The sequence below is a fragment of the Hetaerina americana genome, unplaced genomic scaffold (assembly GCF_022747635.1).
Source record: "Hetaerina americana unplaced genomic scaffold, ioHetAmer1.1.p SCAF_13, whole genome shotgun sequence".
NCBI classification, from domain to species: Eukaryota; Metazoa; Arthropoda; class Insecta; order Odonata; family Calopterygidae; genus Hetaerina; species Hetaerina americana.
The window spans coordinates 1,952,102-1,978,474 of NW_027286403.1; positions in this window are offsets into that span (position 1 = coordinate 1,952,102).

The following is a 26,373-nucleotide window of genomic DNA, read 5'->3' on the forward strand; positions in this document are numbered from 1 at the left end:
TTAATGAAGGCCTTCACCCACCGCCTCAAAAGAAAAACTATCGACGAGGGATTCTGGAGAGAAGAAAAAACACAGCGGGTCGCCAAAACTTAAGGGGGAAACCATGAGAAAAACAAGACACAAAACGACTGATGCCTACCATTTAGTCGCCCTATCGGCACTTCCCTACTATTAACGTCCAGGGAGTCCATCCCTTTACCAATTCTACCCCATCCCACGCACACAATAGCGCGCTCAATGTCCCTTCCCCCTTCTCCCCACCTCCCTACCTCCGTCACCCCATCCACACCGGCAAGAAAAAAATACGCGAAAGACATTTCTCCGAGACCCCCAGAGAACGGATAAGGAGAGGCACACAACTTGCCTTGTCCAATGTGGAGGTGAAGCGGTGACTAATGGCGTCCCTCAACGAGGATATTGCGTGGGAGACACTAACACCGTGGCAGTGCCACGCGGCTGCCTAGGCCTGGCCTCGGGTGGGTGAGTGGCAGGGAATGTTCACACATTGCGAAGCCAAAGGAGTCGCTGAGATGTGGTGAGGTAAAGTGGTGAATGAAGAGGGGGTTGGGGGAATTGCGGATACGAAAAAAAGCCTTCCATCGGGTCGGGGGTGGGGGGATAGGTACGAAGGGTGAGAGGGGAGGTTGATTTGAAGAAAAAGGATGAGTCATTTGAAAAGGGGAGGTATCGAGGAGGAGATAAACATGGATGGGACGGGCGAGCACCGTAATTTGAGCCTGATAACTCGCGGATTGAGACCTGTTTTCGCCATTTTATGCTCAAACTTTATAAAAACTAGTTGACCGGAGATTAGTTACCAGTAGCAGTGTCAAAATGTTAAATGATTGCTCTTCTCTTGCTGGTAAAATACTGTCTCGGTGAGACTTGTCGAGGGAGGTGGCCGACAGTTGAGGGAGTTAACAAATCAATAGTGATGGCTGAGAGTCAATAGAATCAATAGTTGAAGGAATATTTATCCATTTTAGGCCGATTCAAATAATAGGTGAAACATTCTAAAACGAAATCAATAAAGTAAAATGAACTATATGGTTCATTTTTTTTCAATTTAGTGTGTATTTAACTGAGACTTAAAGCGCGCGCAATTCAGAACTATTTCATCCCTAATTATTGGGCAAATAACAGAGACAAGTAACTTATGCATTTTATACATAGCTAACGAGTTCGTTTCTGAGACGACTTGTCACACATAGGCGTCAATATCACCATGGCAGGTGGAAATCATCATCCAATGGCTTTGGAGGAACTGAATCGAAGTCTCTAGGGGGACGGAATTCAGTGGTAGATTAATTTTCTTTCCGAAGACCTCCCGCTCTTCCCACGTCGCTCCGTTCACACCCGTGCTTAATACGTGAAATGGCCTAGGTAGTCGAACACCTCTTGTAGTAACATACCACTACAATGAGAGAACATAGAACCAAGCGAGTGAAGAAGCATCCAATGGACACCAAAAGCTGGCACTAAGGGCATATAACTAATGACACAAAGCGATTTACTGCAGACGAGGAAATATTTTCATATTTTTCAGCTGAACTGTTTGTGTGCATTTATATTCAACAAATTGAAAAATAGATTACAACAAGCCAGCCAACAGCTCTCTTTCCCTCAGAAAATGTTTTTGGCAGAAGTGTATTTTGAAAAGGAAAATGATATTGGAGGAGTTGCACATGGGAAAAGAAGCGAACTACCCGCATTAACCGACAACCCAAGTTCAAAAAATATATCTCCACATGTATTTTCGGAAAATCTTTTAGAAAACTATTTGTGGGGTTACTGATTGTCTGATGATTTCTTTAAAGGTAGAGAACTTGGTTATGGCAGTTTGTGAAATATATAGCTGACCGATAGCAAAGCAATTGTTGCGTATAAAATAATAAATGTAATGCTAAATGATGCTAGAAACGTCTAAGTACGAATAATTAGTCACATTAATGTGAAAAAATCTAATATAAGATTCGAAGCTTAAAATTTAAAATGAAATGCTAGCATGAAATCTAATATGGATGGATTTTCAACTGGATAGTCACAGAAAAAGGGATATACACTCAGAAACAATAATCCCGAAAAAAAATCACGCAATAACAGAAAATGTTTTTAAAAACTTTTTAAAGTAATGTTTGGATGGAAAAAATTAATAAATATTACAAAAGAAAATAGTGTTATACAAAAAGTGCTTCAAGTAATTTCATGATTGCCCCAGCATTTTTATAGCTTTAAAAACATTTTAAAGTTTTATACGCGAACTATATATTTATAAATATTGATATATATATTTATATATGTACATATATATGTATGTGTGTGTATATATATGTATGTATGTATATATATATATATATATATATATATAATTATGTATGTATGTACCGCTACCCCCATTTACGGGGGTAGCGGTAGTCCAGGGGTAGAGCGTTGGACTACTGACCGGAGGGCCCAATAAATTTTTTTAAATTAATGTTTAATCTGTCATTAATACCATGAATTACGACTTGAAAAGTACGCCGTCCTTATTGAAGGCGTAAATAAAGTGGAGAGTGTTAGCAAGAACTAATTCGCTCAGCAAAAGCACCGATAAACTGCCGAATTCTAAATTGAAAATATAATAATGCAGCTTTGAAGAAACATGTCGAAATATTTATTGCGTAAATGCTCTAATTTTTTAACGTTTTTGAGTATTCGACGTGTTGGCAAGTTAATTTATTTCAATGAAACAAAAATATTGACTGACTTAGCTCTTACCTAAGCTTTTTTACAGCAAAATATACGATGGCTGTCTGATAAGTAATTATTATTATTAACAGTTATCTACCAGATTGGGATAGGCTTATGGTGAACTCGGGCCGTAAGATAGCAATGCTCGTTTCCTCTCACTGACATGGCCAAAGTTTGCCAATACCACAAAATAAAATAACTCAACTCGTCATACTTTTTGCCTCCCTTTATACCAGCCAAAATGATATATTACACAAGTGTTGGACACATCCTCAAGAAATGCAAATTTACTAGTGCATTATGAGGATCATTCTCACCAGCAACTTTGCTCCCCCACGCAGCCATATCCATTCTCATCATTGCCTCTATTGTCAATGAGATGCAATTTGTGGAAAGTAATTACCTAAAGGTCGTCGTATTCTTTCGCTATATCTGCCTCACCTTCTCACTATTCTTTCTTTTATTATCATCTTCAGCACCCAAATGCCTCTTAGTAACCTCTCCATCCATTCATTACGCATTATTCAAAATTCTTCCAAAAGTTGCTTCCCCTCCCTTACAACGCCTAAAACTTGATCATGTTTTCCTTTCAATCCATTTCATTCTTTCCACGCCTACACCCTGAACGCCTCCAAGGGTGCGAAGACTCAGGGCTAGATTAAAGTGAGGGTTGTCTCTCGTGTGATTAATGTTAGTCCAGGGTATGAACAAACTAATATTTGTGCAGGGGTAGGATGATGCGGTTTTGCGTGTGGTTTTATTCTAGTTTACGATTGGTGGCTTAACACCCCCCGCTGAACGCCCTTGCGGCGGCTTGCAGGGTATTGTGTAGATGTACATATATTACATAGATATTAAGGGAGTGGTTTTTCATCCGGCATTGGAGATATAATTAGACGTCCTAATTACATTGGTAGGGTCGACAATTGTCGAAAAATTAAAAAGTTAGACTGTCGAACTAATAGATTCAAGTATTCGTTTTTCCCGCGCACTGTTCGTGACAGCAATAAAAGGGGGAATACCTAAGAAAATAATAGGTGCATGCTGTCAAGAATAGGGTTATACAAGATTAAATTCCCACAAAACCCCAACCTCCAAGTCTGTCGTCTTAACTCCCCCCGCCGTGTGCCCCCTTGCCAAGTGGAGAGTAGGTGAATGTAAATAGACTGTCTGTTGTATTCGTGAATTGTCCATCTGGAATGTGTAAAATACTAACTGGCAATAAGTGTCTGGATTGCATGTGTGCCTGCCTTCTTTTAATGTAGTCTCTTTTCCTCTTTGTGTAGGCACAGGAACAGCTGTTAACCATGTAATACTCGTAATACGTGTGGGCATGTTGCATGAATGGAGTTAGGTCACCCCCTCTCCACGCGGTTTTTGGGTGGATCGTGGTGTGCCATGTTTATGAAGAAATAGAGGGACTATAGGCAGAATAGCTGGTGACCTACCACCTCCTACCATACACCCTGGTGACGGCTTGCGGGGTATTGCGTAGATGTAGATATCTACCCTCTCGATTCTACTACCAAGTCTTCGAGCCATATGAAAAAATCGCTCCAAATTCAACGTTTCACTAGTCTTTTCGTTATCTCTATATTTAAGATGACTGCCATCCACTTCGGCTTCTTTGTAGACGTTCCTTTACCTGACGTAATTTTGCCTACCGTATCCGGACTTCTCCGCCCCTCCTCACAATGCACCGTCTCAAGAGTTTGCACCTGAATACTGCCGGCAGTTTCCCTGGATTTCAAGACATATAACATGAAGAGAACTGTCACTGCAATAGCTGCGGAAGACGGTATGTTTTTGGATTGAAGAGTTGGCGTAGACGGCTGATTTTTATTTTTAAAGTGACGGTGATTTTTCATTCCGACGGAAAGAGTAATGTTGAATTTGCTACATAAGAAGTTGGGATAGTAGTAACTTGTTATTCGTGTATGCCGTATTTGGACGCGCTCGTAGGAACGGTGAGGAGGAATAAGGCAAAAAGTTTATTATTTATTAAGGCCACAGTTTATTTATTGTGTGATAATATTGTGTTTTCCGTGAAAGTAAGTGATTGGTTTTTTATTACAGCATGGCAAGTAATGGCATTAACATTTTCTGAAGGGTTTTGTTTTGGGCCTTGAAATGTCCTGTGAGGTGGGTGAGAGGAGTTTTATTTAGTTATATTCTGCTGCCAAATACTGTGTGTTGCATGTACATCATTTCATACTTTCTTTGCAGAAAGAAATCATTAGTTTTTTCACCACAGTTATTTTTGGCTTCGGACTTGATTCATTCTAAATTCATCACGCCTTTGCCCCTCATACTACTTACGTATACGCCTGCCACAACCTATAACTAAAAACATGGTTTGACATCGAATTTGACACAGTTTAAAACTCTCATTTAAACGCTTAACAGTGATTATTTTTCCATCTTTTTCTTCAGTTCTCCTATTTACTGGTATACAAATGTGTGCACTTACACGCAAATACTTACCTGTATAATTATTATAAACTCTATTCAGATTAATCCTTAGGCTTCCGCGCCGTCTATCTGATGAATCCATGCTGATTTCCGGGAGTTACCGTCGCGTAGTTTAGTTGGTTGACAACTGTTTCGCCCCCAGTCCTGGAGGCGTATTCAGGTCTCCAGGACTGGGGGCGAAACAGTTGTCAACCAACTAAACTACGCGACGGTAACTCCCGGAAATCAGCATGGATTCAAACTCTATTCAGATCAAAAAACGTGATTTTGGTATTGGTAGCATAGATAAAAGTTATAGATGTTCGTATGAACAGGGAAAGGAATATTTATTTCGTTAATGATTGCGTTTTTTCTTGGTGAAGATCCTAAATTTATTATTTCTATTTTTGCAGCGATATAATCCTTCCAATCGACTACTAGCTTGACGTGGTGGAAGTACTTACGCGATCCGTTGGCCCCTAAATCTACTGGTAGAGCCACAAAGGCCAGTCGAGTGGATAGAGTGTTGGGCTACGACCCAGAGGGCCCAAATTCGGTTTAAAATTAAGCTCTTAGGACCCACAGCTTCAACAATTTTGATATTTTGGGCATCAGATCTTCCTGGAAAATGAGCAAGGAAGGGAATAATAGACTTTTAAGTTGGTAAGAAGGCCGACAGAAGAACGAAGAAATTAAGAAAGAAATGCTGTACGACTAAACAAAGAGGATGTTCTGACGAGACCATTAAGTAAATAGCCTTTAGTGACCGTTTAGAAACTACATTTACATAGGTAGACTACCTTAAATAATGAATGCAATGATCTAATTAATGTGTCTATGTGGAAGGATATAGGCCGTCTTTATGCCTCCTTGAGTGATGCCAATAATTACTTGCATTCCGTAAGAGCTTTATGTATACTACCATCATTTTTTAGCAGTAGGATTTAATCTTTTCAACGAATGTTTTTGTATCTTTATGTATTTTAATCTTCTGCTGCTTTTCCCTGTAATCCCTGCAGTAAAACACCCTAAGGCTAATATCAGCTTCTCATTTTTGAAGGCCTTTCAACTTTTCAGTGGTCGCCTCGTGCTCTTAGCCTCCTCGGTCATTGTAATCTCCCGATTATAAATCTCAATCTCACATCATTGAGGCTCTATCAACTCTCATATACTATCTAGTATCTCTATCGGTCGCCCACCTATCCTCCTTCCTCGTGGTGGCCTTTTAACGGAGTCCTTGGCTATGTTTCCTCAACCATTCTTCAAACGTGGCGAACCCATAATAAAACTCATCTTTTTATTCTCTGAACCATTAATTTTCCATTTCCTTCATATTTTTAATATCCTCACCATTTCCTTTCTAACTTTGAGAGCCTAACTCATTACCTTTCAGCCCCCATCTTCACAGCTTGAAGTTCACTATCAAACATTCACTCAAACAGCTCTCTTGCCCATAGGTCATTTTACTCTATACCATCTTTTTCAGGATTCACTTCCTTTATTTCCTTAGATTTGACTCTACTTCAAAGAACCCCAATTTGACATTTTGTTTTCTCCTCGTTTCTGCAGTACTCTGTACTCTACATTCATATTCAAGCCTTATGGATTCGTGTATAATAAAGCTTAAATACCTATTTAAACTCTTTTACTGACGTGACGGTTCCTTTTGGGTGAATTAATATGTTTTCTACCTTCTTCTACAGGGAGAGTTCCAATAACTCTCATATCTTAGACTTAGCATTGACCTTTGTTTGGACAATAAATGCCTGGTTCTCTGCAAATATTAACTAGTGCATTGTTCCATGCAGAAAGGGGACGCCCAAATCTCCACAGGTTTGATTCCAATATTCCAATACATTCTTCACATACATTTTCAAAAGGGTCGTGAACATGCTACCGACTGCTTTAAATCCTTTAAATGTTCATGACAAGGCATAAGCCTCTTTCCTATCTGAGCTATAACTTTGGACTGTTTGCATCTATGTTTAATAAGTGAGGTTAGTCGAGATTCAACGCCGATCTTTCCCACTTTCCACGGTTGACCAGTATGTAGAGAATATTAGGCCTATTCAAGATATACAAGTATCAAATGTACTTCCTAGTGCTTACCATATGAATTCTCAGTTATTTGCCTCAGAGTAAAAATATTATGTACATACAGGATCGTCCCATAGCAAAGCGTGCTTGCTATTCCCCTAATTTCACTTCCATTTAACATTCCAACCTATGCTTAGAATACTTCTTAAAGATCCAAAAATGTATATCATTGCTCCCTATAACCGATTAGGTTGTTCTACTTATCTTTTTATAAGAGGCAAACATGCATGCATTGAAAACTACTCTTTCAGCATTTCAACACCTGAAAGAATCTGATCAAAAATATGAATGATAAGATCTACGTGTATCAGCTGCGGAGGTCCGCAATACCATAAATCCCCCCCCCAGTCACTTGGAATTCCATTGCTTCTTAGAGTTGAAGTGTGTTTGTACCCCAAGACTCAATTATTAATTCTGTTGTTTTCATAGCCTTTAAAAATATCCACATGAATGAATCCAACTAGTTGAACTTGCCATTTATGCAGATGGCAAACTTTTTTTAGAAATATTAATGTGAACTGCTGCAGTGCCGAGTTAATTAAACTCTATGTAATTTGTTGCAATTTTCTATTCATAGCGCCTGTTTCACTTCTTTCTCTAAAATTGGTTCTAAGCATCGATTTCAATCCCCGAGTCATTATTTTTCCTCCAGTTTGTTCTCTATTTTCTCAACTGTTTTCCTTCGTAGTGCTGTTTCCACAGCGCCGTATTCACACACATACATGCTGTAGAGCTATTGCATGATTTTTCGTAATTTGCATAGCTCTCATCATTTACAAATATTATGCAAATCTTCTATATCCCAGTGAACTATCATTCAACCCACATATTCTTTCGCATGAGTACTCCATATATTAAAAAAATATTTTCCCATTTTACCTAGCTCGTAAGCCACCATGTACCTATCTAGATCTTCATCCTTCAACTCTCGAATTCAGCCATTTCTAAAAAAAATTCTTTTTTAATACACACCTTCCAGTACATCAGTGACCATTTGAATATTACCTTCTTTCGTTATTTCTATTCTCTTTTCCGAAAACCTTTTTATATGCTTTTGTAATCGTTTAAATTATGAAGCCATATCATCCCTTATCATTCAATCACTCGTTCACTGCCAGCAGTCTTTGCATGAATGCCAGTCAATTAATTCTTACCGTTGGCCTTTCTTTTTGTTTCTGTCATTAATAGAATATACACTCCCAATACACTCCCTATTTCATTAGTTATTGCCTCATTTTTCTACTCAAACCCCATACACTCCCTGCTCTATGCATTACGGCGCTTTTACGTAGGCAACATCGTTGTCGGATAATCTGTCCAGTTTTATTTTACTAGGGATACGTAAAATCATTTTTACCGGTTGGGAAAGCAGATCCCTCTCCGCCGGACCCCTATTCTGGATGCCTCGGATTTGGTTTCAGGATATTTGCCCCATTGGGTGATTTACTTCAGCATGCCTTTAGAGTGACCCCCCACCCTTCTTGTTGGGGATCACTTAGAATGGCTCCTCTGCCAAGGCCTGTCGGACCTAGGAAGCCCTTTTTGTAACTACGCTACCGCTTGCAGAGACCTCAGCTTCATTAGACCACGCACACCCCTCCGCCAGGCACCGAAGTTGCCTTCGTTAAGGTGGTGTCCCTCGGGAGGGACAGTAATGTCAAGATTAATTGAATATTTTCCCCCAGTTGACTGCAGTAAAATATGGATGAGGAACTAACCCAATCATTGTTTGCATGGAAAATGAAGAAATATTGCGACAAAATGTAACTGAAGCAGATTAACTAGATGAAATTTCATTTGATACTGCCTTGAAACACAATTTTTATGTACTCTGCTTCTTTAGTTTTCCGTTGAGTTCACCCAATAAATATTCGTGTTTATCTTAGAAGGGAAGATTCTTAAGGCCTTTCATCTCATCATAAAATTCTGAAGCTGTATGCTCTATTTGGAATTTCATAAAAGTTTATGAAGAAACATATATAATCTCAGCCTGATTTGAAGATAAAATTAATTTCTATTCAACCTGAAGTACAGTTGTTATGCAATGATAAACAACAGTCTCACATACGTACGATCTCTTTTCCTTTTGATCTTAATTCATAAGATTGGATTGCGAATTTCTTATGCTCTAAAGATGCATTGAAGTGGGATTCAATAAACAGATAAACAATGAAATTGGATGTTAATACTGTACATAATAATTTTATAGGCGTGCATATGAAATATATTAACTTTGATTATTTATCGTGCATTCATCGGACGTGCAAGAAAAGTTGTTCCGTTTTTAAATGATCTACTGGGATTGAACTTCATTGGGTTCGTATCTCGGTGGGAGAAAAAGTTATTGATAAAATAACTAGTCTGGTAGGGCTAATATCTGGAAAGTTTACAATAATCGGTCAACAAGATCACCAAATTTGACAAAGGTTGACTTAAAATTTAACCCACCCTCGTGAGCAAAGTTTGCTGTTTCTTTTAGCTAAGATAGTGTCGATAGCTCAAGAAATAACATAAAAGTATTGCATCTCCATTTGAGCCAACTTGCAAGAGTTCTTGAGGCTTCTCTTGTTTGCGCACTTACTCATTATTGAAGGCGTGGAATGACAGCAATTAGCAACTGCAGTTTCATTGTACCATATTAATCACTATGTTCATTTTACCACCGTGAGTAAGTTATAGATACATATAAGCATTACAACAAATAAGGGAAATTAATGCTTTTTAAAGTGAATTTTATATCAGAGAGAAAAAATGCCATTATATCAAATTGTTTTGTACACTACATGAATTATGAATCAATAGGGTTCTATGAATTTTGGCATTTATGGAATGCACACATGTCGCGATCAAGACTCTCGGGGATTGTTTGACTCTCCATGTGCACAGGAAATAATATCCTACAGTTAACGCATAAATAGTAATATATCATACTATCATAAAGGAAGATCTAATTCACCATGCATTTGCTACAACTGTGCAGAAAATATCAGTAATTTCTCCCAAATACATAACCTCAAAACAAACAATCACGCGGCTGAATTCCCAGGAAACACGTCTACTACAGCTGGAACCATTTATATAATATATTGGCGGTATATGTGGATGTGAAGGAATCATGGGAGTGTAGTGGTTAAAGTGTTGTCAACTGGGAAGGTAGGAGTCAAATAAAATTACATACAGTGGATCCACATTTAATATTATTCAATACCAGGCAGATATTTGCGCTATATTTACTTGTATTCTGACCTCATGCAAGCCTTTTAATGTAAACTTTCTCACTAACTCACCCACTGCCTCGCCACAGACTCTCCACACTACATATTCAAAGGCTATCTTCGTTGGTTCTGGTTTGTATTGAAGTTAGCTAGGTTCACAATGCATTGAAGTTAGCGAATCGGAACTACCATTCAAGCATCATACGAGGCAAGAAAAATAAAGCTTTTATTGAAGATAATGACCACTAACGGGAATGGGTCCACTAGCAAGGGAGCTGCAGTACGCGGTTCGGAAGATTCCAGTCTCGACAGGCAGTCAGCCGGGTGACACGAATAGAGGTGATCCTATCTGACGCAGAGACCAGTGCTGCACCCCTAGTCAAGCCAAATTGTTCCTTTTTATTGTTTGCTATATGTACCTATTTCACAGTTCGCTGTACAAACAATATTTTAAGGCAAGGAACACCCGTTATAGGCCTCAGCCTCTTCGGTTTGGGGAATCAATTTAATTTAAAAAAGGTGGAATCAGTTGTTGCATGCATTTATCAAATCTACCCCATCGTCACCTACCAGGACTTTGCATGGTCTGGCAATTGCCCATGGATTTGCGTTGTTAGATATGGCAAGAGTTTATGCACAGATTTTTGGGTCCAAAGGCCAACAACCATCGGCTTCCCTGCCGGTCCCCGGCCGAGTGTCTACACTGGCAGGGAGAGGAGATGGCCTGGGAGGCTCCCCAGCCATACTCTCACACAAGCACCTGCACATTGTCACTGGCTTCTCAAAAACGTACCGAAAATATGAGCATGATCGTATTCCTTGTTACAATTGGATTGAAGTTATATCGTTATGAAAGTTATAATTGCTTCATATGGTCAAAAAAAAGCACCTTTTCATTTGAACTTAACATAATGCAGGCGCTTAAGGATGAAGTATGCATATTAAAAACTATAATTACTCTTGGACACTTGTATGCCTCCGTATAATAATTTCGTTACTAAATTAAATATTTCTTTAACGCTGAATATTTTTTTGTAATTATGACTATTGTAGGTGATTCAGGCTATCCACAACAGCCGTTGCCGTAGACTCCTATTCCGAATGTAATGGAGGGGTTTCCAGAAGCACAGTACACAGGATATCACATCATGGCAAGGAGTGGGTTGGAGAAAGACACTGCTACACAAAAAATAAGGTACATGTGCCACTTGCAGCACCGGGTATCGGAGTATTCCCCGTCGAAGCGAATAAAATCATAAAGGTATGCCTGCTGCATAACCAATATGTACAATGGGCATGATACATCAAAGGAAAATGAATGACCCCAATATGCTGCTACACTTTTACTCTGATGCAATGGTAGTTCAACAGACCATTGTAAATCACCAACAAATATAGTTGTTTTGTTCGTGGGCATGCAACGAACATTGTTGCTTGATAGAGTGAGAGTGTATGTGACTAGCAAGGATCACTGCTGCATAGTACATCCAAGCTAGAGAGTGCGTGATTATTTTGCCTTTATTATTATACGTGTGACTGACGGGCCACTGGCGCAGAGGGAACCTCTCCTAAGCCCTGATTGAAGGTGAGTGCCTGTGACTAGCAAGGATCAATGCTATATAGTACATCCGAGCTAGAGAGCGCGTGATCATTTTTCGTTTATTACGTATATTTCTTAATTTTATTTCAATACGTGTGATTGGTGGGCCCCTGACGCAGAGGGAAACCTCTGGTAAGCCCTGATAGAGTGAGAGTGTATGCGACTAGCAAGGATCACTGCTGCATAGTACATCCAAGCTAGAGAATGCGTGATTAATTTTCACTTTTTTAGTATTCAAAAAAATTAATTTTTTTTTATTTTTTTTTTTTACTACGTGCGTTTGAGTGCTTGAGACTAGCATAGATCAATGCTGTATAGTATATCCAAGCTAGATAGTATGTGATTTATTTGCAGTCCTCCATTTCATTGTTCTAACCGTTTGCGGTATTTAAATATTTCAATTATTTTCAGTTTTTTACTATATTTATTGTTAGTCTTATTTTCAGTTAATTATTTAATTTTATAATTTTTATCGATTTACTGTTTCTATTTTCTCCAATTTCCCCCACCCATCCTTTGCCCATTTATAAGAGTACGGCTGGGGTGAACTCTTCCCATTATATTTATACGGCCGTAGTTACCGTTCGCTTTGTATAAATCTTAGCCTCTACTGACGATTCTCAGGGACTCACATAAAATCTCTGAAGCCCTCCTGATCCTTTTGGTCAACGAGTTAAGGGACGAATCCGGCTCCTAACTTGCTGCAGCTTTCACTCCCCACGCTGCTACCCCTTCCTACATCCTTCAGATCTTGATCCTGCTGCTCTTGGCTCTGTATTACAGTGAAAAAAGGAAGACCGCTGGATTATGACGCGAAGGTTCTGAAACTGGTTGAGGTACATTAGAATAAAATGGCATAGAAAACTATGATTTATCTTTATTTTCATTGAAATTAAGTGAAAGTGGACGCGAGTTTGTTTCATCGGCCAAAATTCACCAGTTTACTCTTTAAGCGTTTGCTGTCACTGAGTCATATGGTAGAACGTTCTGTATTCTTTACTATGGGTTTTAAGACGAAGATCAGAAGAACGTCGAATGCCTTCCCCAATTTTCTTTTAATTTGTCGTGAGCAAGGCACGGCAGTGGACCGGCATCAGGCTGGCCTAGCTACAAGCTTGAACGAACGCTCGTAGGCGATTGGCGCTTTGGGCAAATTTAACGTCAGACCCCCCCAACACCAATCCTGCGCGCTAAGACGCACAGTCACCTCAGGAAAAAATGGTTCCCTATGCTTTTTATATTAACCTTGTAGTCATCAAATGAATCAAAGTCAAAGAATGTGATTCGGATGCCAGGATTCCAACTTAATGAAACGAAGTCTTAATGAATTTATTATTCGATTTCCATAGCATAAATAACATTAAGGCCAAGTTAATCCTTTCACATTCCGCAAATGGGATTAGCGCCAATGTAAGAGGAATTCATTACTACCGCTGATTGTCACTCAAGTATGTCGGTGAGCCCGGCGAGCAGGAATATTTGGTGATCCTTGCCAGCGGCAGCGACCCAGGAAGGGTGTCTTAGTAGGTGGTGCAAACGAGAAAGGTTTTGGCCCAAACCTGGCTGGTCGACCGATTGGGAAACCTGGTGCCTTTACTAACCCGGCATTTGCTTCTAGTGAAGGGATTCCGCTGTGTTATTTGCTCCAGGGAAATGGTCTTTTGTCGGTCCAGCACTCGATTATGAGTGGATTCTACCGTGTTATCGAAGTGGTCCCTCCAAGAAGGAGCCGCAAATTCTACTAAGCGACTTATTACTCCTTCGGGGACGTGACGAAGAGCTTAAAGCAAAGCCCGCCAAAACAGCATGATATTATCAATGGAGAAAAACCTTGTCTCATATCCGGCAAGATATCATACCCTTATTTCTAAGATAAAAAATATCAAGCAATCAGGAAAATTTTTTATCTTTAACTTAGAGCCGGAAAAAACATCAGAACTCCACCATAATTCAATTAGCATTTTGCCATGAAGTATTACAATTCGGATAGTATAAATTTCATCAAATCACCCTGAAGATCAAAATGTTTTTAAACTTATCACGGCATGGATGTCACGTTCCGTGGTATATCCTTTACGTTAACTAAAAATATAATTGGGAAATTATCTTCAATTTCCGCTAATGCATAAATATTTAATGCTGAGCATAAAATTTGTTTTCAAAAATTGCGGAATGGCTTCCATGCCGACGATTATAGGTGAACAAACACCCCTTGCAAAGAGGGTTCATTTGCCTAGCAATAATGTCACGGCAGGTGATATTTGATACCGATCCTGCCATATCACTCATTGTTCATCATTCTGAAAGTACGTGCCAGTGGAGGCTAGTTCTCCGCCAAGTGACTGGCCGCAAATGAACGCAACCCGTACAGACTAGGCCACCAGCTTTCGGTGGGCATCAAAGCAGGACAGAGGGTGGGAGGGGAGTGTTAGGAGGGCCCCAATCTCGGGGACGACTGCGAAGAGTGCGGGGCCGGCGGCAGGCCAGGTTGGTGCGTCGTGGTGTGGGGGAAGTGCCGTGCTTAGTCATTGAGGGCCGACTCGAAGTCGTAATCACCGTCACGGCCCACTCACCCAGCGGCCGGCTTTATGGTCCGCTAATGTGGGGTGCGACGTACCAGATTACGATTACCCTAAGCTGCCGGCCTTAATGGCACGGCGCTGGGGAAAAGCGGCACTAAAGGCTAGATACGCATAGTAACCCCCTCTCTCTCTCTCTGCAAGCCTCTTTCCGCCACCATCGCCAAGCATCATCGACATCGCCACGGCCCTTCAGGGCCACTCTGGGGAAAATTGCGGCCGGGTCGCTTTTGCCCGGACCGGGGCAGTAAATCCCTACCAGAGCACGTACGAGCCCCGTGCTAGGTCACCGACTGTATTCGTATTCCTCTCTACCCAGCCTACTCTTCCCCTCTCTCTTCCTCCCTCTCTCTCCTCCTCTCCCTTCCTCTCCCTCCCTCGACCCTCTCTCCTCCACCAACCTCCTTCATTTCCGTGTAATATCACTTTTAACTCCCATGTTTTGTGTTTCATTTAACGAAAAAAAATTATCGAGAGCCGTCTTGAGGCCGTCAACGTCAGCGATTCGGACAGCTTTTTTGATTTCTGTGGACCTCGTTTCCCGTGGAGCTTTTAGAGGGTCGAGTTGCGCCTTTTGTACGTCCAAACGTAATTTTGGCCTACTAGTTGAGTGATGTGAAATGGTGTAAATGTGAGAAAGTGAACAGGAGGCTAATAACAGGAATCGTGATCCAGGGAGGGATCGGATGGATTTCTCAGGGCAGCACATTTTATTGCTTCAATCTCAAATCATTTTTTTTCAATCGCGTGAAAAGTTCAGTTAGCAAGTTTACCTTCTAACTTTCGTAGAATATGCTAAAAATATATGACCTTATTTTTCAGACGAAGCGCGTCTCTCCGTGAAATCTCAAATTTTGCTTGTTATGTCCGCGAGTGAAATTAGAATGCGCGCCAATGATGATATAGGAAGCTATATGAAGATGGGTAGTGGGCATCATTCCAAAAACCTTTTATTGAGAATATACGTGCATTTCTCAAAGTATTTAATTAGATAAGTAACATTCACCCAAAAGGGATTGAGAAAATTCTCACTCATAATTAAAACAGCTCACTGCTCCGCTGGGATAGAACATAAGGTTGCTATTAAGCCCCACTAGTTTCCATTGCGAAGTTGACTTCAGTAATATAATCCAAGGCATTGGAATATCTTTTCTTTTCAAAAAGGATGCATCAAGATGGATGTAGTTGGATGTTCGTAGGAAGGGGAATACATATAATAAATCCCTTTTATAAGCCCTTTCCATGAAGTCAGGACACAAAAAAATTCTAAACCCAGTATTTTTATTCCTTACGCTATTCCATACATTTTTTTCCTTCGGCATTCAGTCCCCTGAGAGGAATGGTTATTTATTGGGAAGACCGGTTTTCCCTATTGCGTGGATCGTAACGCAGAATGCACTCGTATCCGATCGCTTGGGTAATATCGGGTGTATAAGTCTCCAAGGGCAATTTATAGACCACAAATTGTCATTCTGCTGACGGGTCTACAACCTGTGACCCAATGGCTGAGTTGCGGTCATATAGACCAATCGGTTGAACTCCAAGCCAGGCTTGTGCGTATGTAGCTATAAATAATGTATCACAAAGTAAACTGCGCTATTAAAGTTTATAGCTCCAATGTAAAATGCATTTGACGCAGTGAATATTATTAGACCGACATGCCTACGATAATGTGGGTAAAGAGCGGAAAATCGTGCATTGAATTTTAGGACTTTCTGCACACATTTTAGTATAAAACGAATTCCGATTTGACAACCCGCGATGATTAGAAAACTGGAATATGCATATCATGCACACGCACTTATTCATTTGCTATCCGGAATCCGTTGGAATCGAATCAAATTTGAGCACGAAGCAAGCAGCATCATCGTCGTCAGGATTACCAGTAAACTAAACGAGTTGATATGTTATTTTCAAAACTACCGTGAGATGGATTATCCTTCACTATAATATTATCTTCATGTTCTGCGTGTTTAAATTTTAATTATAAATTCCACATCTTTGTACACATTTCCAAAATGTAGGTGTACCATTTTGGAATTGTCGTTGTTGATGAGGTAAAATGATTTTTTTGAGTGAAAATCAACGCCGAATTTCTCGGCTTCTATATCACAAAAGAAGGTATCTCCGCTCTCTTTATGGCGTAAAGAATCTGGAACCTCTGGTCCAACATGAATCTTCAAATATGAAAACCTCGGAATAATTGAGATATTAATTAATGGTTCACTCGCAAACACATTACATTTCTCTCTTCAAAATTACGTTGAACGTCAAACGCTGGAAATGAAGAAACAATCATTTCCTTCCGCAAAATTTTCACTTGAAAATACTGGCAGATCAAAATAAAAAGCTATGGCTTAATATCAATGACTTGATGGCATTTAATTTGGCAGTGAATTTTTTTCTAAAAAATATTTTATCGTCAAAGCTACTCGATATAATTAATATAAAAGAGGGGATAAATTTGCCTTCTTCCTATTAATAGAGTGATTTTTAGATTCGCTGCTTTCAGATGATACTGCTGAAATAAGTAATTTAAAAGGCCTTCATGAATGAAAACTATAAACTATGAAGTATTTTTTGGTAAAATGATGCTCCCTATTAAGACAGGAATTGAGCAATTTAAAGCTCTCATTATAAAAGAGATTCAATGGAGCGCAGATTATCATAAAAATACACGCGGCTTCAACGTATTGGGTAGAGAGTGGAAAATGGTGGATTGCATTGTCTTCAAAAAGCATTCACTAGGAGAATCCACCATATTTATCTTCTTTCACTTAGAATAGAGCTGGAAATTCTTTACCATTTTACTAAGCCCCTTGATTCTACTTGAGTGCTGAATAATAAACAATATATTTTGGTTAAACGCTATCATTACATATTGCAATACAATTGAGCGATAATTGAATGTACATTGCTTTAAGCCCATTCAAAAATGTTATCGAAATTAAATGAAATTTTGTTGCACCCACTTTTTGAAAGTTTAAATTCAAATTACGAAGAGAAAATAAGAAATCTCGAACTCTTGTTTTAAAAAAATTCAGCTCTCGGGTGTGGATACGATTCCTTGACATTTTAAACCGAGTGAGGATCATGGAATGAATGCTAAGAATTTCCATTGAATCTACTCTCTTATCTATCTTTCTTGTATCAAAGATCCTAGTCCTGTTTTAATTTTTTTGTCATTTCCAGTATGATTTTATGAACATTTCAGCTTGAAACGTACCCGAAAATTTTTCTGGTATATCAGTAAATCGGGCTATTAGAAGACCTGTATATTAAGATACATTAAATCAACATGCAACAGTGAATGATGCTGAAATTTAGTCACAGCCATTGTGAGAGAATATCGTCAATTAACGTCATGAACACCATCAGATACGATACAATAAAATTTTCATTATGTGCCACCCACGTCCTCAGTGAACTTACGTCCGTGAGAGAAAACTTGCATTTTTCACGTGTTTGTGCGCAGTGGGTTACGAGACTGCCCATACGCAAACGGGTTCCGAGGACGCATTGGTCATACACAAAAAACAGGATGTGAGCGTTTATGTTTTTTGTAGTTGAAAATGATGCTAAATGAAGATGAGAAGTTTATTTAGATGTTCAAACAGGGTTACATCATTTTGATTCTGAGGGCAAACGACAAATTTTTGAGTGAAAATCCCCAGCACTGTCACCACTAAAATTAAAGCGAACAATTGGCTTGGGGAAGGCATGGTGACATTTTTTCACAATACTCAGAGAATTGTGATGTAGCATCTCACACCGATGCACACAACTGTAAATGAATCCATAATATATGGACTCTACCAAACAATGAACAATTTCAGTCTCAAAAGCATTCGCCTTGAATGATATAGGCGTTCCCGGTCATGGCGAATCATTTTTACAATTTCAAATTGTTGCAATGAAATACACATTCACAAATGACTCCGTTAAGAGTTATTGTCACGACATCTACCGCAGTTTCTTTGAATTTGACTTGACAGAAAATTATTCAAGGCCTTATTATTCGTAAAAGGTTTCGCAAATAAAAATTCGCAAAGCAACAGAATGGAAGCTGGACCACGCAAATGCACGTCGGCACATTGAATTTTTTTTTCTGAATATCCAATGGAAATTAACGGAGACCATGTTTCTGTCGTTTTAATAGTCTAGATGAAGTCCCCATGTGACTTATTCCTGCTCCTCAATGTGAAGAAACACTTTTGGGGAAAGCATTCTTCATCATCAGAATCCATGGTTAAGACTGCGCAACCGTGTTTAAGGACTCATCAAAGAAGAGTCCAATCATTCATTCAAAACCTCTAAAAAACTCAGGTTTTTACAAACAGCATCTGATACAGAAAAATTGGAAAGCTACATAAAAATTTTAAGGATGAGTAAGGGTTAGCTGTCAAAAAAATAATCACAATTCATAAATGCCCAACCCATGAAATACAGCCTTGATGCAGTGATTGAGCTTGCGTGTCTCCACCTTTGTAGAGCTTTGCTAGCGTGAGTAACAATAATTGCTTATAAATACTATGTCGATACAATGTCAAATGGTACAATAAGACAAGTGGATTCTTCTCGTGAAGCTACCTGACAACGTCTGCTGTTCATTGAGTCGGCTGCAAAGAGCCAAAGGGAGCTACCATATGAGCGATGGAGTCATATTATTAACACTTGACGATGAAAACAGGAAACTTTCTCCATTATTTACCCCAGGAAATAAAACTGGAACATAATATGAAAATAAATACCATGATTCATAAATTTAATTGCCAAAACGCACGATATATGTACACGCACATAAATACGAGGTGAGTCCATACGCAATTAGTTATAGTTAGTAGAATGAATTTAATTTTTTATCGGGACTGTTAGTAAGTAGAACGGTTGGACAGAGTTAAAAAATGCGGGGGCCATATTTATTTACCCAAAATGTTAATGACTGCTCCTTGCAGCTAACAGCGTTCGCACATCTGCCGCTAGAGTTAGGAGCGTTTTGAAGACTCTAATATGGTGTCCCTTGGTCTGCAAGAAAAATAGCCGGTGTGACAGTTGGAAGAAGTTCAAGCATCTATGCGTCTACATAAATCCCCGCGATCAACCGAAAAGTTGTGTGGTAGGGGGTCCAAGCACTAGTAGAGCAAACAAGTAGGATAGGTAAAAGGTATGGAAGAGGAAGCGAAAATAGTAAACACAATAACTAAAAAACTCAATAAAATATTAATATTTACATTCATGCTGGAGGAAAACTTAGTTCAAATCAAGTGTTACTTTCACCCAGAGAAATAGTTCTTTTGAATACGAAAAAGAAGAAAATAAAAATCAGCCCCAAACGATTTATATGATAGGTCATAATATTCCGTCCAACATCGTGTGACAACAAACCGGGAAACCTCGAAACGAGTTTTTTCCAATGGATAAACGGAAAGACCCTTACAGAAGCGTTCTTGGTGTTTATGGAAACATGGAATCAGGTTATAAAAAAGTGCATCATTCCGGCGATAATATGAAGAAGGAAACGAAAGATGATAGGAAAGAGTCAGAAATGATTTTGTTCCTGGTAGAATCGTTGCACATCTTCCTTTTTCTTACAAACCTCTCAAACAGATAGGGCAAGTAACAAGTGGTTAAACTTTTGTAGGCTAAATTTATAAATTAAGAAACGATATCCCCCGTGCATTTGAGCCAGTTTATGTGTGCATAAGTGTATCTTTCCGAAATGGATTTTCTGCTGTTAGTTTAGGTTCAAGTGGAATAAAATTAGTCGACTAGAAGATTTTGTGAATGTTATTGTTCAATTTTGTTCTTGATTAACAGTTTCAATAGATTTATTTACATATCAAAGTTATGTGTTGTGCAAAATGCATATCAAATTTCAATGCAAATCTGTGGGACCTTTTTTTTAAGATTAAACGATATTTAACAAAAAAACGAGCGTGTCAAAAATAGATGCTTGAAATTAACCAAAAAATCATACTAGTTTTCAAGTCAACATAACAAAAATATTTCCTTGAATTAATAAGTATTTCTAACGCTTCGATTTAATGGAGTTTTAATCATGAATATAATTGAAATTGGATAGGTTTTTATCTTACCTTTCAGTAAATGAAAACTTTACCCAAGATTCGAGCTTACTACCAGAATATAAATATTTTTGGCACCGAAACCTGCATGGTCAATGAGAATCTGTGGTAAAATTTCAACGTCCCCAACACCATTCTCTTGTAAGTTACGACTGCCACGTGAAGGCCCTCAGGCACCCTTTTCAATGCTCGCTTGCAGGTTCCCGCGGCGTATATTAGGGAATTTATGCACGTTCATAAAGCTCTTATCGCGTTCGTCGGATGAATATTCCTGTCTTCCAGCTAGAAAAAACTGTTCTCAAGCTAAGTTAGCAAACGCCGTGAAGACCAGAGAAGTAATCAGATTCCAGAATCCTCTACATATACATTGGAAAGCAGGTGAGAAAAATATGTAAAATAATAAAAGAAGTTTAGAAAATATATCCTTGCGTTATATTTGCACCTAGCGATATTAAAACAAGTCCAAGTGATGAAGGAACATTTTTACATACTTAATGAGGCATGCTGGTATTAATGAATGTCTTTTGTCCCATATTTTGTTTTCAATGAGAAATGAAGATAATATATTTTCGAAATTAATAAACTGGCCCCTCAAGCTGAGTTTTGGGGGAGATTCAATTAGTTGAAACACAGTGGAACCAAATAAAAACGTGTGAATTTGAAATTATAATCAATTTTGCCTCACGATACTTACGCCAATTTGCTCTTAGATTAACGTCAAAAACCGTAAAACCTTGAGTCTCAACGCAAATAATACTATCAATGAACACCGCTGTTTTTATCTACAAATGTGGCACTTTCTGAAATGGCATGCAAAGTCTATAGGAGAGGAATGAGTGCATAATCCTCAATGATGCCCTAGGTTGTTTCTGCTTCTTCTACCGCTCTCCCTGGAATTCTAATGGCATACATTCATATCAACAGTGATTATAAGTATTTCTGCTGCTCAAGCCCATATTTAAAGCGGCAACTCACTGGTGTTTGTATTTGCCGAGGATTCCGTAGAAGTATGAAAATATATTTGAAGCGAGTTCGCTATCCTATGGACAGAAATGTAATCCCACAAATGAAAAATAAGATCGCCAGAAATGTGTTTTTACACCGAGAGGGGAGTGAAGTGGTAGGTAGGACATTTTCCTCCATAAGGAAGCAAGCAACGTCCATTTCGATTTCCTTTGACAGCAACGTCTTTCTTTCTCTGGTGTCTCATGTCATGCTCTCGAACCTACTACATATACTTGCACAAAACTAACAAGAAGAGGGAAATGTTCTGTGATGTTTGGAAATTTAGGAAGGTAGCAACATTTTTCTGTTCCAAGAATTTATATTATTTTCTGAATGACGTACGTACTGTGCTTAGATATAATGTTTGCTCTCCATTACTACGCCGTATCCAAGCCTAACACATTTTTTCAGCATGTATTCCGGTTTCTAGTTCAGCAAGCTTAGTAAATAGCTAGGGATTTGCCATCAAATGCTAACATAATGATTCCAGCAGTATTTGAGGATTGCATACACATTAGACACAACTTTTCAGGTAAACATTCAATAAACTTGATATCGGAATATTTATCAACAGCTTAAACCTGTGTTCAATCTTGCCGAATCAAAGATGATACGCATTAAATCTAGCCATCAACAATACACATTGATCCACCCGTAACCTTTTTGCAAAAATTTGCATTTTCCAAATTTGCAGCCACCATCTCTGTCGATCAATCTTTTAAAATCCTCAAAAATTCCATATTCCCTGACAATGGAAATGTTGTTCATACCTCACTCTCCTGTCATTATTTCCGTTAGCTAAGTTTTGCGGCGTTAGATGAAAAGGAAATAAATCTGAAGAATGAATATTCGGCGGACTTGGTTGACATATAGAAGGAAACATAAAAAAAGATAAAAAAATCTGAAAAAATTTTCTGCACAATGAAAATTAATTTTAGAAATTATTCTAATTGATTGATCTTTGATATAAAATAGTTATACTCCTTTTACACTAACCATTTATCATTCCTTTAAGAATGCATATTGCCATTCTAACTACAGGACAGCACCCCCATTATTTTAATTTCGTGAATTTTATTCGAGGGTAGTAATAAATACAATACCTACAACAAAGCAATTATAATAGGCAATAACAACCGTATTTCTTCCACAGCGAACTTGAGTTAAATTCTTAAAAGTAACTAAATATTTCCTTGAGCACAGAAATTACAATCAACCTAAAATATTTAACATGGATTTAATTTCCCATCATGCAAAACAGCGAATATGATACTAAATACTACTAACCCTACCTAACTTCTAACCCTACCTAATTTGAATATTTCTAGCGTTTAATGACATTTTGTTCGAGATATATACTTAAAATTTGACTCAACATACGCGTCGTGGCCTAATTCTGTTGATTTGCCAATGCATTTTATCAAAGGTAAGTGAAATAATTTTGAAAGAAATTGAAGCCATCGCATTACCATTAAAATATTGATAGAAAAAGAAAAATAACAAAATAAATAAAGGATAAACCAGATTTAACAACATTTATTCATAATTTTATTTCGAAAAAATGGGGAAAACTGAGAAATCAGAAGACCAATATATTTCAACATATACAAGAAGAGTAATAAAGATACTGAAACAGCGATGTAAAACTTTTTCTGATCAAAATTTCATCAAAAATGATAGATAATATGTGATATATTCCTTAAAAATTAGTTTAGGCAAAAGTAATTTCGGAAACTCGTCATTAAGAGCTTTTATGAAATAATTGGAAGCAATTGCGACCAAAGACTCTGGCTAGAAAATTGTATTATTCCAGCGTTAATTCCCATTCCAGAAAGGGAAAATGCAATCATGTGAGGACTGTAAAACAATGAATTTAATTTCGCAAGCATTTAAAGTAGTTGTGGGAATCATCTCTAATAGGATGGAGAGGAGGATAATTGAATACTTAAAGGCATGACGAGTTTGGGCTCAGGAATGAGAGAGGCGCGCGTGATGCCTTAGCAGTAATGAGATCATTGACATAGAGGGACATACATTAAAACAAGGTGGCATTTTTCGGTTTCTTAGATTTTGAGAAAGTGGTTGGTGGAGTGAATTTGGTGTAATTAATGAAGGGTCAAGAAAATATGAGTAGGTTGGCGGTACAGGTGATTTATCCGCGACCGGTATATATCTGGGACTGCTCAGGCGCGAGTGGCGGATGGAGAGTCCGGATGGGCAGTGTTAGGAAGAGGAGTAAGGCAGAGGTATCCGTTGTCCGTAAATCCAAAAACCAGTTATGTTTGTGGATGATCTAGCTTTAGCTTGCCAGACGGCTGAGGGGTTGCAAGCATTGTAAAGTTAGGACGAATGGTATGTGACACGAATAAATGCAAAGAAAAAAAGTTATGTGGTTTCCGAGAAAAAGTGAAGCTGATTTGCAGGCATGTATTAAAATAGGAAGTCATAAACTAAGGCAGTTAGCACGGTTTATCTATCTTGAAACGCTTTCTGACAAAATTGGTCAAAATTACCGGGACAAAAGGAGTAGAATTGGGCTAGGTGAATAAGTATTCAAAAGTAGGAGAGAAGTGATAAAAAGGGGTTTGAGTAAGCGTCATGACAAAGATTGTTGAAAACTTCGATGTGGAATGCGTTTCTCGACGGCTTGGAAACGTGGTAGGTTAAAACAAGTAGATCGGCATAGATTGTGGAGACTTTAGAAAAGTGGGTGAACGGAAGGATCGAAAAGGTTAAATGGACCGAAAGGAAAATAAACGAGGAGGTGAGGAAAGTAGGGAAAGGAAGGGATTGACAGGAGAAATCCCAAGGAGACATGAGAATATGGATGGAAAGTTCTGATTGGCAATGGGATGTTTGATTCTGCTATAGAAGGGTGAACGTTAGACTAAAGAGGATGGGTTAGGGAAAGGATGGGTATATTGATTAGAATAAAGGGAGGAAGTAAGTATGTGTGTGGTGGGCTCATGTTATGAGAGGCGGATTTGTTCGGTTTTGTTCCCTAGCAAAACCTACCCATATGGTTGACTAACTAATTATAATAATCTGAAAGTGGGCTGAAAATTCCTAGCCAGGAATGCCTTCATGAGGACCGGGAATATATCGATCTCGGATAAAACAGCGTAAAGAATAAACTTAATTTTTATTTTTATAATTCAAAATGCAGAATATAAATTTTATGTTACTGTTTTAACTTAGTGTATTGTATAATAGCTACGTTTCATCGCTCTGAATTTGTATTGCGCCAGCGGTAGCCGTAACAATTTGAAATAGATTTGTGTTCAGCTTTCGTTCGCCCGCTTCTAGTAATTATAAACGCTTTCTACAAATATGTTCTTCACATTGGGTTCAGGAAAAGGTCACGTGGTGCATGGTGCGGACTATGAGAATGGTGAGGAACACGCATCGCCAAGACTTTCGCGAGAGGGTTTAGGAAAGTTATTTGCGATGCGTGGACGTGGATCATCGAGGTTCATGTTCCAGCCTGTTGTTTTGAAATCTGACCCTGAGAAATTGTTTTTCTTGGAAAATTTTCATAAAATCCCTATATTATGCTTCATAAACATTTGTGCGTAGCATTACGAAATGATGATTCAATATTCACGAAATATCTTAAAATGACAAAAATTATACCTTTTCCAGCAGTTTCCATTAATTTGGCTTTTTCATCAAAAGTGGTCACCACCGAATAAAACCCTTGACATCACCTTCAAATGCAAACAAACCGAACAACGTGAGAATCCTACTGTTCCGGTATGAGTAGTCGGAGAACCGAGAGTTCTTTCAAGTGCAATTTTTCTATATCAAACATATGAGCGTCCTATGATGTTTTTAATATTTCTGATTATGTTCATAACGATATTCAACGATTTTTATCCCAAATGGGCAGCGGATTTAATTTTTACTTCCGTAGGAGCTACAACTATAGCCATCGATTTCTTCCCTCTTAAACATATAAAATATCTTATTTAGGTTAGCTTTAGGTTGGAAAAAATTCTCCGTAACCACCCCCCCGAGGGATTACATAGGCTTCTGCTTAAGATTTGATCAGTAGAAAGAAAAATTAAAAAACATTGTACCGTGTTACCTTCACCGCTGCCGAAGGTGAATTGAATTCCAAATTTCATTGGCACCCGGGGATATGGTAGTGGAATGAAGTCTATTAGAGTTGTTCCACACATAAATTCAACTCACGTCCCGTATTAAGCTAATAATATAACATAAAATATAATTGAAATGTAATGAAATAATTGACTTTATCAATTAATAAAATAAAATAGAATATATTTAAAAAAATAAAATATAATGTTTCCACCATGAATTTTATATGATAATTTTTTTAGTGATAATTCTAACCTAAAAAAGGGACAGACTTCATATCAGCATTCGATAGCGTATCTCATTCATTATCAATCAAGAAAAATAAGTTTCAACAATTTTTTTCATTCTTATTGTAAAATAATCATGAAAGGGAACTTTTTTACTTTAAAAAAACAAATGAACGCATCGAAAACTTCCACATTTCTTCATTGAAAACGCATTTGAAGTGGTAATTTCCTTGGTAAGCAGCTTCAAAAGTAGTTGACCTATCCTACCATAAATGATCACTCATC